Raw genomic sequence first — 15,177 nt, 5'->3', positions numbered from 1 at the left:
ATCACAGTTTAAGGTTGGAAGAGGGAAGTTTCAAAAACTTTTTTAGAAGTGGAAAGTTTGTCTGAATAAGTATTATTGCATAGAACCCCAAGAGATTTTTAAAAATCAATCAATTAAAAATCTTAAAAAAATAAAAATAAGTAATTTATTTATTAATAAATCTGGCTTATATGTTTAAATTTTAATAATTGCCCATTATAAAGTTAAGCAGAGACTTTGTTTTCATTATAATGATGGATTAGTTACTATGACCAATCCTCCTGCCAAAAACAATCAATATTCTGAAAGAAATATGCAAAAAGATCTTTTCAAACTCATTGTTGAACTGGAATGAAAGTAAAGAATATATAGTATTCAAAATACTGGGAGGCAAGAAACCCTGGCTTTTTCCTAAAGTTGTCTGCTACATCCTGGAGACAGGGTAGACAACTACATGAAGTGCAGGGCCCAGGAGATAAAGCCCAGGATATGCCTAACATGGGGGTTCTAATAATGCATGGCCTAAGCCTGAACACCCAAAGGGCTGCTCTTGCAGTGTAAGGGTGATTGAGATAAATAACCTCACTTGGCAGAAGGGGACCACTAGGAAGCGTGTTTGACTTAGCTTTGGCAATAGATAGAAAGTAAACCATTCTTCTGAGGATTTCTCTCCTCATGAGAAGTCAGCCCCCATATGGGTTTGCAGTATGAAATCACACTATCTGTGTGTTTCCAAAAGTCTGAAATAGAGAATTAAATAAAAAATAGCTTTAGGTTGGTAGTGTCTCAAGAAAAATGGGAAAGGCAAACACAAATCTTATCTTGATGAACTCGGCTATTGCCCAAGCCGCAAAGTATTCATTTACAGCAAAATTTCCAGGGCAAATGAGTAGTTTGCAATCAAAATTTATAAAACAAACAAGAACACTAGGCACCATGGTGAGAGCCACAGTAAGAACAGATGGCAGGACCCAACTTGTAAAGTTGGTTAGAACTATCAGAAATGATATATAAAACAACTGATTTTAATATCTTTAGATAGAGTTCTAACACTATTGAAAACAGGAACAGAAAAAATTAGATTTAAGGAAGATCCAAATAGAATCTCTAAAAATAAAAAAAAATTAATATTGAAATTAAAACTTCATTAAACAGCAGATTAAATAGCAACTGAACTTGATGAAGAAGAGTCGGTCAACTAGAAAATATATTTGAAGATTTTCTTTGGGAAAAAAAAGATATTCTTTGGAATACAATTCAAAGATACATAGAGATGGAAAAGGGGGTGAGAAACTTGGAGGATAGATAATGTGTATCTATTTGGAATTTTAGAAGGAGATGACAAAATACGGAAGGGAAATATTTGAAGGTATAAAGGCTGAGAACTTCCAAAATTATTGAAGGACTCCAATCTTCAGATCTAAGAATCCCAAGCAAGTTTAAAAAAAATTAAAGAAATCCATATTTTGATATATTAATTATGAACCTGCAGAACATTTTAAAAAGAGAGAAAGTTGTATTGTCAGTCATTGAGGAAAATTAAGCTACTGGGATGAGGAAAAAAATTTTCACATAAGCAAAAAACATAAGTAGATTCAAATTTTTTTGATTTGGTTTATGGATACATAGGAAGTCTTAGAGTAGCCCCTATATCTGTGAAATTAACATTAGGTATTTTTGGAACCATTAAGAGCAGATCTTTACTCAAAGTCACATAGCTAGTGAATGGGTACATGTGGAGTCAGGACGAGAACTCTGGTCTCCCAGCTCACAAGGTGGTAGCTGTCACTGCTCTTTCCTCTCTACCCTTCTGCTGTTTACAATACTAAACAATAGCAAAGAAAAACAAAGTGTGAAGAAAGTACAGAGAATAGTTTCAGTTTATCAGGGAATTTTTTGGCGCTGTCCTTATGTTTCACGTATGGGATTTAATAACTGTTTTTAATACATTCTTACACAGTACCGTGTCCCATCTCTAGGAACCAGTGAAGCTGCTCAGTTTTCAGGTGGGGGTAAGGAGATGAAGCTTTGTTTCCTTTAAGCTTATAATATAATGTGAGGGTAGAATGAGAAAGGTTTTAGAAGATGTAATTAAAGCAGAGTTACAGAAAATAGTTCTGACACAGCATTCTGTAGAAGGTGGCAGAACAAGTGGGAATAGATGCAAAAATCTCAATCTGGAGAAAGGCTTTGCTGAGAAATACACACAGAGAAAGCAGGTGCCAAGCCACAGTATGTATATATACCTGAGTCACTGAGTCATGAATCAGCACCCAAAGCTGGAGATGAAGTACAATCTGTTTTGCTTCAGTTCACTGCTTTAGACCTAACTTGTTTTGCTTTCTAAAAACTTTATTTATGCTTAGATCCACAAAGAAAGATAACTTGAAAGGGTTGTGTCCCAAGATAAATGTATATATCATTTGTATATATTTTAAAATCTATCATCTGTGTTCATGAAAAGATAGTAATTGCATCTATGTATATGTATGTATGGAAGAATTATTCCTGAGTCTTGCCTAATTCTCTACAAATATATACCAACATGTGTAAGAACATCTGGAATTGGCAACAACATAAGTAGATTCCTTAACTAAGAATAAAACTTGCACATTACTGTTAATTTTGATTCTGGAGATAGTGCCCAGACTTCAAAGCCTAAAGTACCTTAATATTTGCATAATTTGAGATCCTAACAAGTATACAGTTCTTTGTGCAGTATCTTAAATTGTATCAGATGACTTGCTGTTTTTTAAGAGAAAACATGATATTTTTTAGACAGGCATATTTACATTTTTGAAGCTCATCTTCAGAGTAGAATGTAATATATATCTTTAAATTGGCTCATTTTTAAAGAGGCAGACTTGGGTATGGTACATTTTTCAACCACATAAAGCATTGATGAGAAATTTATTCCAGATGCCACCAATATATATTTAAAGCCAAGGAAAGTATACCTAACTTCAATTTCCAGTGCATAGGGAAGCCACTTAGATACTTCTGGAATTGATCCTGGGAGCTAGTAGGCTTTGGAAAACTAAGGAATAACAAGAGGAACTTCTAAAAGGATGAGCCAAATATTTATGGAAATGGGGAAAGAGGAGTTCTAATCTCTAAAATTTAGAAGCAAGAGAGGGCAGCCTTAAGCAGTAGCTGAGGTAACAAAACATTGCATTGGTGGAAGATAAATGTAGCAGACCTCCTTTAAAAATAAAAACATTACAAAAAAAGTTTTCTCTTTAAGAGCAAAAACCAACTACTGGTTAGTCAAGTACTTACAAATTATATTATGAAGACTAAAGATAAGTTTCAAAAATAAATTCCAGCCTCCTGACACCGAACCAGAAGATAAGAATTGTCCTTGTGCTAAAACAAAAACTGGTCAGCTAGTCAGCCTTTACTATTTTGATGTCACATGTGATCTTGATGTGACCTGCTTTATCAGGTGCTTGTGATAAATTTCACAAAGCAGATACTTTGTTAAATTATATGTCATTTGAACAATGTTTTAATTAAGAAAATTAATCAGAGTAGATTATTTTTAGCTCATAATGATTCAATAATACCTTGACTAATTTTTTTTTTTTTTTTTAGTTTGTGGTATAGTCTATAAAAACTAGATCTTCTTCTGTCTTGGAAACTTTGGAGGCCTGGTAGGAACAGGAATCCTAAAACGATGGATGTCTGTGGTCCACGGGCATTTTTGCTGGCTGTAAGTGAGGTCTCTGGAACCAGAAGGAGCACACAGCTCTTTTTGAAATTGAAAGTGTTTATTCCAGAGATGAAATTGGATTTTATCTAGGCAAGAGATGTGCTTATGTGCACACAGCAAAGAATAACACAGTAACTCCTGGTAGCAAACTGAAAAAAACTGAGTAATTTGGGGAAAAGTAACTCATGCTCATGGAAACAGTGACACGGTTACGGCAAATTTGAAGTAACCTTCCTGCTAAAGCCACAGAATCCGTGTGATGCTGTACCCTTCAAGGATCTAAACTTACTGAAAAGTAAATAAATAAAGGTATAGATTTGTTAAAAAAAAAAAAAGTCCATAAAAACTAAATTTGTGATCATGGGGTTAAGAGAATAATCCTTTTTTTTCCTTCTGTGGTATGATACTTAAAGTGATTCTTGACTTTTTCCCCCCTGGAACGCAAATACAATATGATGATTTGTTTTGTTCCCTAATTAATGTTGCTTTGTAACTGGGAAACAATAGACAAATGCATCAACTCCAAAATTACAATCTTAGGGAAGACATGTTTTTCTTTTGGTTTTGTTTTTTTGTTTTTGTTTTTTTCTAAATTGTGTCTGCTTAGCTAACTCAAGTCTGGGGGGAAATTACTAGCTGCCTTAGACTGACATAATAGATTTCTAGGGAAGGTAAAGAAAATGCATGCATTAAAGGAGGACCACAATGCCCACCTATCAGAATGGCTAAAATGAAGATGATAGAAAATATCAAGTATTTACAAGGATTTGGGACAAATGGGATTATTCTACATGGCTGATTAGGGTTCATATCGCTACAACCACTTTCGGAAATAATTTGATGGTATTCACTATGGCTGAACATGTGCATACTTTTGGGCCAGCAATTCTACTTGAAGGTATATATGAAAGGTATAAAAATGCCAAAAGACATAATAAGGGGATGTTCATAGTAGTCTTAGTCATATAATGCTAAGCTGGAAACACTGAAAATGTTCATCTACATTATAATAGATAAACAGTTGCACATTTATTTAGAATTGGAATTCTAACCAAAAATGAGAATAAACAAGCTACATCTATGTGCAGCTAAAAGATGGATCTCACAAACACAATGTTGAGTGAAAAGCTAGAAACAAAAGGGTAAATACGGTATGAATTCATTTATAAATAGTTCAAAAACCCCGCAGGCAAATTGAATGTAACATATTAGAAAGCATAATGCTATTCTTGAGGTACAGAATAGTGACTAGAAGGGGACATGAGGAGGATCTTAGAGTTCTATATCCTTGTATTTCTTTAAATGGTTACTTACATTTGTTCACTTTGCGACAGTTTATTAAACTATACAGTCATGATTTGTGCAGTTTTGTATGTGTGTTATATGTGAATGAAAAAATATTAAGTTAAAAAAAGGGAGACTGTCAGTGAATTCTAAAATATATAGATTCCATGTTCTGTTTTTTTTTTTTTTAAGATTTTATTTATTTACTCATGAGAGACACACAGAGAGAGGCAGAGACAGAGGCAGAGGGAGAAGCAGCTCCCTGAGGGAAGCCTGATGTGGAACTTTAATCCCAGCACCCCAGGGTCATGATCTGAGCCAAAGGCAGATGCTCAACCACTGTGCCACCCAGGTGCCTCTACATTCCACATTCTTAAGTGTAGTGGTCAAAGGGACTCATTGACAGAATTAAGTAAGCACTCTATATTATGGTTAAAATAATTAAAGAAGTGTCAGCATCTGTGTTTAAGAATGCATTGAGCTATTTGGAAAATTATCAGACAGGAAATGCACACATTCTCTTCTTAGTACAAAATAAGTGGTTCTGTTATGCCCAATTAAAGACTTAGCTTTCTGACCTGAAGAAATTGAAAATTAGATTAAAAGAGATTTTTGAGGTGTTTTTTGAAATAAGGCAGACTCCTCATGGTAATTTTGAAGAGTTTGCCCTTCTCAGAAGTTCTTTCTTTTCTTTTCATAAAGCTCTCAAAAACAAAAAAGGTTGAGTTCTGCAGGAATTAGAGGATGTTGGGAGTTCCCTGGGATGAACGTTGTTTCTTAGCTGACAAATCTCTTTTCTTTCCCCAAAGAATAAATTTAGATATGCAGAAACATAAGCCATTCACGTCAATCCTGTCTGTCTGCCAATAATGCATCTAGCAATAGGCATGTGACTCAGATCTTGCCAGTGAAACAAAGGGGAGTTGTGTCTGGGGTTTTGGAAAATTTTTTTCCTTAAGGGTAAGCACTTTTTGGCTTGCACTGGCCTCTGTGAGGATGTGATGATGTTCAGAGCTGGGCCAACCATCTCCCATAAAGGGAGAGATCAGAAGAGCCTGGGTCTTAGGGGATGACTGATTCTTTGCATCAACTGTGGGACTGCCCACTTTAGAACTTCCTGTTAAGTGACCAACAAGTGTCCTTATATTTTAAGCCATGTTCAATGCATTATTCTATTTTGGCATCCAAAGCATATCAAGTGATACAAATTATCTTTCTTTTTTGTCTAAATGTAATCTACATTGGTTTCTTCTAAATCCTAAAATGAAATGGCAAACCACTAATGTATTCTCAACACTGATTTAATAATATCTTTAAATACAGCTGGATTATTTAAACATTTCCCCCCTGCCCCCCATACTCAAAGCTCTTCTTTTTTTCTTTTAATTTAACTTTAATTTTTAATTTTATTTTATTTTAAAGATTTTATTGATTTAACATGAGAGGGAGGAGAGGCAGAGGGGGAGGGAGAACTGATTCTCTGCTGAGCAGGGAGCCTGATGCAGAGCCACCCCAGGACCCTGAGATCATGACCTGAGCTGAAGGCAAACGCTAACCAATTGAGTCACCCAGCTGCCCCTTAATTAATTTGTAATTAAATTTTATTAAATGTATTAAATTCAGTAGTGTTAACTAAATCTGTTCTGCAGCAGATATCTAGAACTTTTTCATCTTGCAAAACTGAAGCTCTATTCATTGCAGAGCAACTCCATGTTTCCCTCTTTCTCAGGCCCCTGGTGACATTGTTCTACTCTCTGTTTCTATTTGTTTGACTACTGTAGACCCTTCATATAAGTGACATAATATAATATACAGTATTTGTATCTGGCTTATTTCACTAAGCATAATGTCCTCAAGATTCATTCATGTTGCAGCATGTGACAAGATTTCCTTCTTTTCAAAGACTGAATAATATTCTATTGTATTTATATGCCACATTTTCTTTATCCATTTATCAGTGAATGGAAATTTGGGTTGATTTTACCTCTTGGCTATTTTGAATAATACTGCAATGAACATGGGTATACAAATATCTCTTTAAGATCCTTCTCTCAATTCTCTTGGTTATATACCCAAAAGTCAGATTACAGGGTGATATGGTAGTTATATTTTTAATTTTTTGAGGAATCATCATACTGTTTTCCATATCAGCTAGTTTAAACAGTTTAATGTTTAAATAATTTTATATTTAAACAAAATTATAGCATAATAGTATGGATATACAAATTGATACATTAAAACCAATAAAATATGTATGAAAGAAAAAGCATGATATAGGATAAACTGAAATTTTTTTGTATCAGGACAAGATTTTGAAAACTTATAAGTAACTGTTTGAAATGCATTTTTAAAAATAAATTCAGATGGCCAGGGTCACCTGGGTGGCTCAGTTGGTTAAATGTCTGCCTTTGGCTTAGGTCATGATCCTGGGGTTTTGGGGTGGAGCCCCACATTAAATTCCCTGCTCAGCAGAGAGTGTGCTTCTCCCTCTCCCTCTGCTCCTCCTCCTGCTCATGTTCTCTCTTGCTGTCTCTTTCCAATATATAAATGAAATCTTAAAAAAAAAATTCAGGCAGCCCTGATGGCCCAGCAGTTTAGCACCTGCCTTCAGCCTGGTGTATGATCCTGGAGTCCTGGGATCAAGTCCCACATGGGGGCTCCCTGCATGGGGCCTGCTTCTCCCTCTGCCTGTGTCTCTGCCTCTCTCTGTCTCTGTGTCTCTCCTGAATAAATAAAATCTTAAAAAAAAATTCAAATGGCCGATAGCAGTACTGTTAATTTTTTTTAAAGGATTTTATTTATCCATTCATGAGAGACACAGAAAGAGAGAGAGAGAGAGAGAGAGGGAGAGACACAGGCAGAGGGAGAAGGAAGCTCCATGCAGGGAGCCCGATGTGGGACCCGATCCCAGGACTCCAGGATCACGCCCTGGGCCAGTGACACTAAACCCCTGAGCCGCCTGGGCTGCCCTAGCAGTACTGTTATTACTATTTTTACTATTAATTTTACAGATTACCAATATAGTAGTATTACTACTATTTTATTTTTTGCAAAACATCAGTTGGGTTTGTTTACCAAAATTTGTGTGTGTGTAAACTTCTGTGTAAAACTGATTATAAGAAAAATAAAGTAAAATTTATTATGAAAATCATATACATATGATACATATTCAATAGGTCATTGTGGTTGGACAGATAGTGACGAATGAAATGACTTGGAAGGACTTTGAATATCACACTTCATTTAACATTCTACTTATAAATTGAACTGTTAGACAAGTTTTCATTTCCTCCAGTAACTAATATAGCTAATTAAAAGTGAAAGCAGGCAGTCAAGTTTGTGGGTGGACTCCTCTTGGTTTTGGTAATACCAGTGGGAAAGGACGTTGCATAAAAAATTGGTGGCTGACAGGGAAATTTTCCCTCAGATGGCAATGAGTGTAACCCTAAAAAAATAAGTGCAAGGTTTGAATGTCATCTCACTAATATTTTTCTGTTCAAAAATTATGGGAACTTTAAATAGAAAATGGCTTTACAAATTAAAGTCTCACTAAATGAAGTGTTTGGAATCCATCTTCTTTTTTCTTGGTTCTTTTCCTTCATCGGGCTTAACTCTGGGTTTTAACCTCTGATTTGAAAATTAATGATTGTGTCATCTTGGGTCAGTACAATCTTTCCAAATTTTTCTTGCTGAATTTTATAAATGGAGGATATTATCTCACAGAGATGCTCTCAGGATAAATGGGTAATGCAGGGACAATACCTCACATTTAGTACATGATCCATGACTAATAAGAGTTACATTTAATGACTTCTTCTGACTTGCTTTATTTTCATAGGTACCGTTTTGTTTGTTTTATATTTTATACCAAAGGGAAAAGAAATCAGGGCCAGGAAAGTTAAATAAGATCCCAAATCACACAGGTAGTCAATAGATAAATGATGGATTTAAAGCCTGTCTAACTTGAAAAATCTGTGTATTTTTACTATTATGTTATATTGCACTCTTTGCATAGAGCAAAACAAAAACAATTATGTTCACAGATACAGCGTGATCTATGGACAATAACCGGGCCAGCCTGTGAGTATCTGCCAGGAGCCTGTCACAGGGAGGAAGCGCCCGATCTCCTTACTTCCCCATATTCTGCAACAGTGAACTCTGCCTGCCCAGTAAGACTGTGTCCTCTTAAAGCTTACTTTTGCATATAAATATGCAAAGAATTCAGAGGGAAACTGAAAAAGAGCAGAGAATCTGGAGGGAAACTGAAAAAAGATGAGAGGTTCTACCATAATTTCCTGAAATCCTTGAACTAAGTATCATTTTGTTTGAAGGAATTAAGATTTCTTTCTGCTATTCAAGGAGATGATTTTTGGTCTTAATGTTTCTAAATGTCGCTACAAGCTGTGATATAAAAAAAAAATCTGACTTTTGATTTCCACTGTGTTTACCAAAATTTCAACTTGTTGAGTAAAAAATGCATTGATTTTTGGCACAGTCATACTCACATCTCCAAAAAGGACTTCATGCTACCTGATTTACTGACATAAAAACTCCCCCCATGTACACTTTTTTCTTCCCTCAATGCAGTTCCCTCTGCAGAACTTCTTTGTAAAGAGTTAATTCTGCAGACATATCTCCAAAAAAGGCCTTGTGCTATGATTCTTCTCAAGATTTACTGGCAAAAATATTTGGTGTTTATTTTTCTTCCTCCCTTCAGTGCTACACATGCATACACACCCCACAGTATTTCCCTGTAATGATTTAATTCCCCCATGGGCGAACTTTTTACAATAGAATCTCAGACACATTCCCAGAAGTTAGTTCTGGGAAGAAGAAGCTCTGTTCCTCTGCTGACCCTAACCAGAAGTGGCAGCTCCCATTTCTCAATCTCTTGCTTTACTTTTGGCTCTGTTTCAAACTCTAAGTTATCCTTAAGTAGTTAAGAACTCTCTGTGCAAGCATTGCTCTCTGAAGCTCAAATTTCACATTTTTTCCATTTTTTTCTGAAAGGATCTTAGATTTCCTATAGTCCTTGACTTGTAGCAGCCTAGTTCATTTTCTCAGCAACAACCCAGATAGTTTTCTATTTCCCATCACTATTTAGCTTATAATATCTACAGCCAAGATGTACCTCTTTCTCTTTCCCATTTATAAAGAGGGAAGAATTTTCAGGAGATTACTCAACTGTATGATTCTTTTCAAGCATTCCAAACTTTGGGAAATAGAGGATTCTAAAGTTTACTGAACACAGAACTATGTCTTTTTAGGGAAAAAATTTAAACAGGAGCACAAATATTCTAAAGACAAATGTAAGAAGCAATAGGTAGGGATTTATTGGGAACAGCATTGGACCAAAGTGGCATACAGGGATGATTCAAGCTGAAGAGGCACAGTGCTGAGAAGGGATCAGGAAGATCCAACTACACCTATTCCTAAACTCTCAAATTTCCAAAGACCTGAAATCAACTTCGTGCAGCCACAATACTTTAGGATTCATGCCATTTTCTTTATTAAAATAGTCTGGAGGCATGTATTTATGAGTGGGAAGATAAGGCAGAGAAAAGTGCAGGAAAAAAAAAATTGCCACAGGGCAGACAGCAAGAAATAAAGCGAATAAAACAATCTTATAAAGAAAGTGTTTAAATGAATAGTAGCAAAACTATGAGCTTTTGAATTTACTCACTTAGGATACCAATTGTTTTTTTTTTCAAAAATTGTTTTTTTTCAAAAATTGAAAAAATTTTTTTTCAAAAATTGTTTATTTTTGAGCAGATTATTTTGAAGGGATGGCCCCTCTCAGTTCTTCTATTTGTCCCCCTTTTTTAAAGCTACGGGTAAATAATAGTGAGTAGGTTTATTTTGGATAAGTGTTAGGAATATGAAGTAGAATTATCAACTTGTTTTATAAAGTTTTGTGGTAGAGGAGGGAAACTTACTATAAAGACTATTTTAGGGATCCCTGGGTGGCGCAGCGGTTTAGCGCCTGCCTTTGGCCCAGGGCGCGATCCTGGAGACCGGGGATCGAATCCCACATCAGGCTCCCGGTGCATGGAGCCTGCTTCTCCCTCTGCCTGTGTCTCTGCGCCTCTCTCTCTCTCTCTGTGTGTGTAACTATCATAAATAAATAAAAATTAAAAAAAAAAGACTATTTTATAATCAATTTTAGCAATTTATTAATAATTTTCCAAATCATCCAAAGGAAATTGAAGTGGAATTACAAGTTAGTAGCAATTATTATTATCAACTTTTACTGGTATTGGCAATAAAAAACAAATCAGCCTAATCCTTTATTTTATAGAAAGAAAAACCAGTTCTATGTGTTTCCCAAGATCTTATTTTACCAAACCTGACAAAAAAAGTACCAGAATATTATTTTTATTCTTACCGTGTAATCTTGTTTTGATTTCTCCTCTGAAAAGCTGCAGCTCTGTGTTCAGAGAGCTTGCAGATTCTATTTATTACCCAAAGTTTGGCAGAGAACCAAATCACTGTAAGAAAGAGATCTGAGTAAGTGAGATTTTGGTAGGTTTTTAATTGCATTCAAAGAGCCAACAGAGTTACAATCCTGTCAACATTCAAGATTCCCTGTTTTCTGTCTTTTCCCCATCTCCATCTTAAAATTTAATACAAGAATTGTAGATTTCATGGTTTTTAAAAAATTTCCAACTCACATCAGAATTATCTTATATGCAACTTCCCACTCCCATTTCCAACTCACAGTCCTCCTCTGCCCCCACACATTACAATTTGGCTCTCTTTAGAGTTGAACTTCACCTTCAGCACTGTCCATATGGAAATTCTTGGAGAGGGTTTTATTTGTTGATGAGAAGTTACTGAACTTACCTTTTCCTATGAACACACCAAATCTACAGCTACATATTGGATCGATTCCCTGCAAACTAGAGGAACTGCTTTCCACAACAAAGAATAGCAGCAACAGTATACAACAAAAAGAACATCAAGATGGGTAGGAGAGGTACAGACAGAAACTCACAAAAAAATAAATCTGACCCCTGGCATGGCAACAGACAATAGCGAAGGAGACACCACCAGATGGGTGCTTTTCCCAGAGGAGTAAAAAGTTAGTCTCCCATATTGGGTGCCCCAGCCTGTGGGATCTGCAATGGAAAGACAAACTCCAAAATCTGGTTTGGAAAACCAGTGTGTCTGATGACAAGGAGTCCCAGAATACAATAAAAAACTGAGACTCCAAAAAAAAAAAAAAAAAAAAAAAAACTGAGACTCTTTTCTTGGAGAGCTCATATATAGTCTTACTTGTCCCAAGACCCAGTGAAAAAATAGCAGTTTGAAAAGCACCTATACTATATGAGGAACATTCATTGCCAATTTGGAAGCATTGGCTGAAGGGGCAGGGGGCAGTTAAGGTTCTTCCTGGAGATGGAGATGCTGGTGGACACAGTTATTGCACTCTCCAGGTAGCCTGCAAGCATAGGCAGGTGAGCTCAGATGCAGCACCCTCTTACAACCTTGCTGTGATGGAGGAGGGAGCACTTACACCATGTGCTGAGGTCAGAGAGCACAGGGGCAGTTGTAGTGCCCCTCCACTTCCTGGCTGGGGTAGGCAAGAGCAAGTAGTTACTATATTCCAGCTTTCAACCCAAAGCTGGTACTTTTGCACTGCATTACTGAAGGCTCGGGGAGGAGGGGCAGATATGTAGTGAAAACATCTGCTCAACTGCATTTCTGAAGCTGGTGAGGATAACCCACTTCCTACACTCTCTAGCTGTCTTGCCCAAACCAGCGGGCATGCACAATCCATACAAGGGACACTCCTTGATTGCCTGACCCTGGTGGCCAAGACTGTAACAATTGGAAAGATAGTTTTTGGTGGGCCATCAACCCCAAGGCACTACACAGACAGCAAACTAAAACACAACCCCAATCTTCCTGTGAAAAAGATCTATTTATTTAGCCTGGAGCTTCAGCCTGAGGGACAGGCTTTAGGTATCCCATACATCTAGAGGATGAGGAGTGCATCCGGGCAATATAAACAAAGATACACCATCCTTGCATACCCCCTTGGCCTTGTTAGAGATTGATAAGACTTCCCAGAAAAGAGTTTATACACTCTTCTAGAGCCCCAATTATTGCAACTGCCACCCAGGGGACACTTCCATATCTCCTGGTCTGGAGGCCAGCAGGAATTATGATTGTGACCCAGAGGACTATATATTTGCATACTTTAAAAGCTGATGCCTGAGAGTGTGGTTTCCAATCAGCTTGAAACTAGATGCTAAATGAGATTCTTCCCCTTGAATCACTGACAGGTCTTAGCACACTCTCTACAATGGGGGAATATCAAGAATAAATCAGGTTATTTTGAGAATCACAAAGGTTTGAGAGACAACCAAGAGCTAGGGTGAAGTTGAATGAGGTCATCACTTATACAAGGCTTCAAGGCTGAGAGAGGTAGTTCTTTTGTATAATACATAAAAATAAAGAGTCAAGCAAAATGAGAAAACATAAATATGTTCCAAACAAAAGAAACAGGACAAAGCCTCAGAAATAGACATAAATGATATGGAGATAAGTAATTTATCTGATAAGGAATTCAAAGTAATAGTCATAAAGATGCTCACTGAACTTGTAGAAGAAATGATGAAATAATAAGAACTTCAGGTAGAGGGATAAAACTTAAGAAAATACCAAAAAGAAGTCACAGAGTTTAAGAATGCAATAACTGAACTTAAAAATAACCTAGTGGATTCAACAGCAGACTGGATGAAACAGAAATGGATCAGTGAACTGTGGAACTCACCTAGACAGAGTAACAGAGGAAAAAAGAAAAAAATGGCAATAACTGAAAGTACATTTAGGATAACATCAAGGGGATATAACATTTGTGTTTTAGGGATCAGAGAAAGAGAAAAGAAAGTGACAAAAAACTTATTTGTAGAAATAATGGCTGAAAATTGCCTTAACCGAGGAAAGGAAACAGACATCCAAATCCAGGAAGCCCAGAGAGTTCCAGATAAAATAAACCTAAAGAAATCCATGGCAAGATACATTATAATTAAAATGTCAAAAGTTAAAGAATCTAAAAGCACCATGATGTTTTTTTTTTAACCAAATTGTTACATACTAGGGAAATCCCAAAGACTGTCAACAGATTTCTTAGCAAAAATTTTGCAAGCCAAAAGGTAATTGAATGATATATTCAAAGCACTGAAGGGAAAAACTTCAAACCAAGAATACTCTGCCTAGCAAGGTATCATTCAGATTGAAAGAGAGATAAAGAAAATTTTAGACAGAAGCTAAGGCATTCATCACTACTAACTGGCCATATAAGAAATATTAAAGAGACTTCTTTAAGCTGAAAAGAAATGGCACTAACAAATAATAAGAAAGACAAAAGTAAAAATCTCACTGGAAAATTTAAATATATAGTAAAGGAAGAGGATTAATCACTTATAAAGCTATTAAGAATTTTGAAGACAAAAAAAAAGAATTTTGAAGACAAAAGTAGTAAAATCAACTAAAACTATAATAGTTTAGAAATATATAAAAAGACATAAAGAGTGACATCAAAAACATAAAAGGGAAATAAAAATGTAGTTTTGGAATGTGTTCAAAAAGATAAAAAAATCGGCAGACCTTTAGCTAGACTTACCAAGAATAAAAAAGGGTTCAAATAAATAAAATCAGAAATAAAATTACAATTGGTGCCACAGGAATACAAAGAATCATAGATGACTAGTACGAATAATTATATACCAATAATTTGGACAACCAGGAAGAAATGGACAAATGCCTAAAAATTTATAATCTTCCAAGACAGAACCGTGAAGAGATAGAAAATATGAATAGACCTATTACGTTAAGAATATTGAATGAGTAACTCAAATCCTACCAAAAAAAAAAAAAAAAAAAAGGCCCACAAAAAACCTATCTGGGAACAGATGGCTTTACTGGTGAATTCTACCAAACATTCAAATAGCATTTAATTCCTGTGTTTCTTAAACTCTATCAAAAAATTTCAGAGGAGAGAATACTTCCAAACTTATATGCAACCAGCATATCTTGATACCAAAACCAGACTAGGACACCACAAAAAAAGAAAATTATAAACTAATATTCTTGATGATCACAGATGTAAAAATCCTCAAGAAAATATTAGCAATCCGAATTCAACAATATGTTAAAAGAATCTTACACCATCATGGGGTGGGATTTATTCAGGG

The 15,177-nt window shown here is 35.8% G+C and overlaps 1 protein-coding gene across 1 annotated transcript in view; it reads right to left on the bottom strand.

Moving 5' to 3' along the window:
* Window positions 1–11,464, bottom strand: part of IL33 (interleukin 33) — a 36,769-nt gene extending 25,305 nt beyond the window's left edge. Inside the window, exon 1 of the mRNA XM_072841273.1 lies at window positions 11,361–11,464. The gene's annotated coding sequence lies outside the window, so the exon portion shown is untranslated. The remainder of the gene's footprint in view (window positions 1–11,360) is intronic.
* Between the last annotated feature and the right edge of the window lie 3,713 nt (window positions 11,465–15,177).

The sequence above is a fragment of the Canis lupus genome, chromosome 10, assembly GCF_048164855.1.
Source record: "Canis lupus baileyi chromosome 10, mCanLup2.hap1, whole genome shotgun sequence".
Classification (NCBI taxonomy): Eukaryota; Metazoa; Chordata; class Mammalia; order Carnivora; family Canidae; genus Canis; species Canis lupus.
The sequence above is the reverse complement of the archived record's forward strand: the minus strand, read 5'-3'. Positions and strand labels throughout refer to the sequence as shown.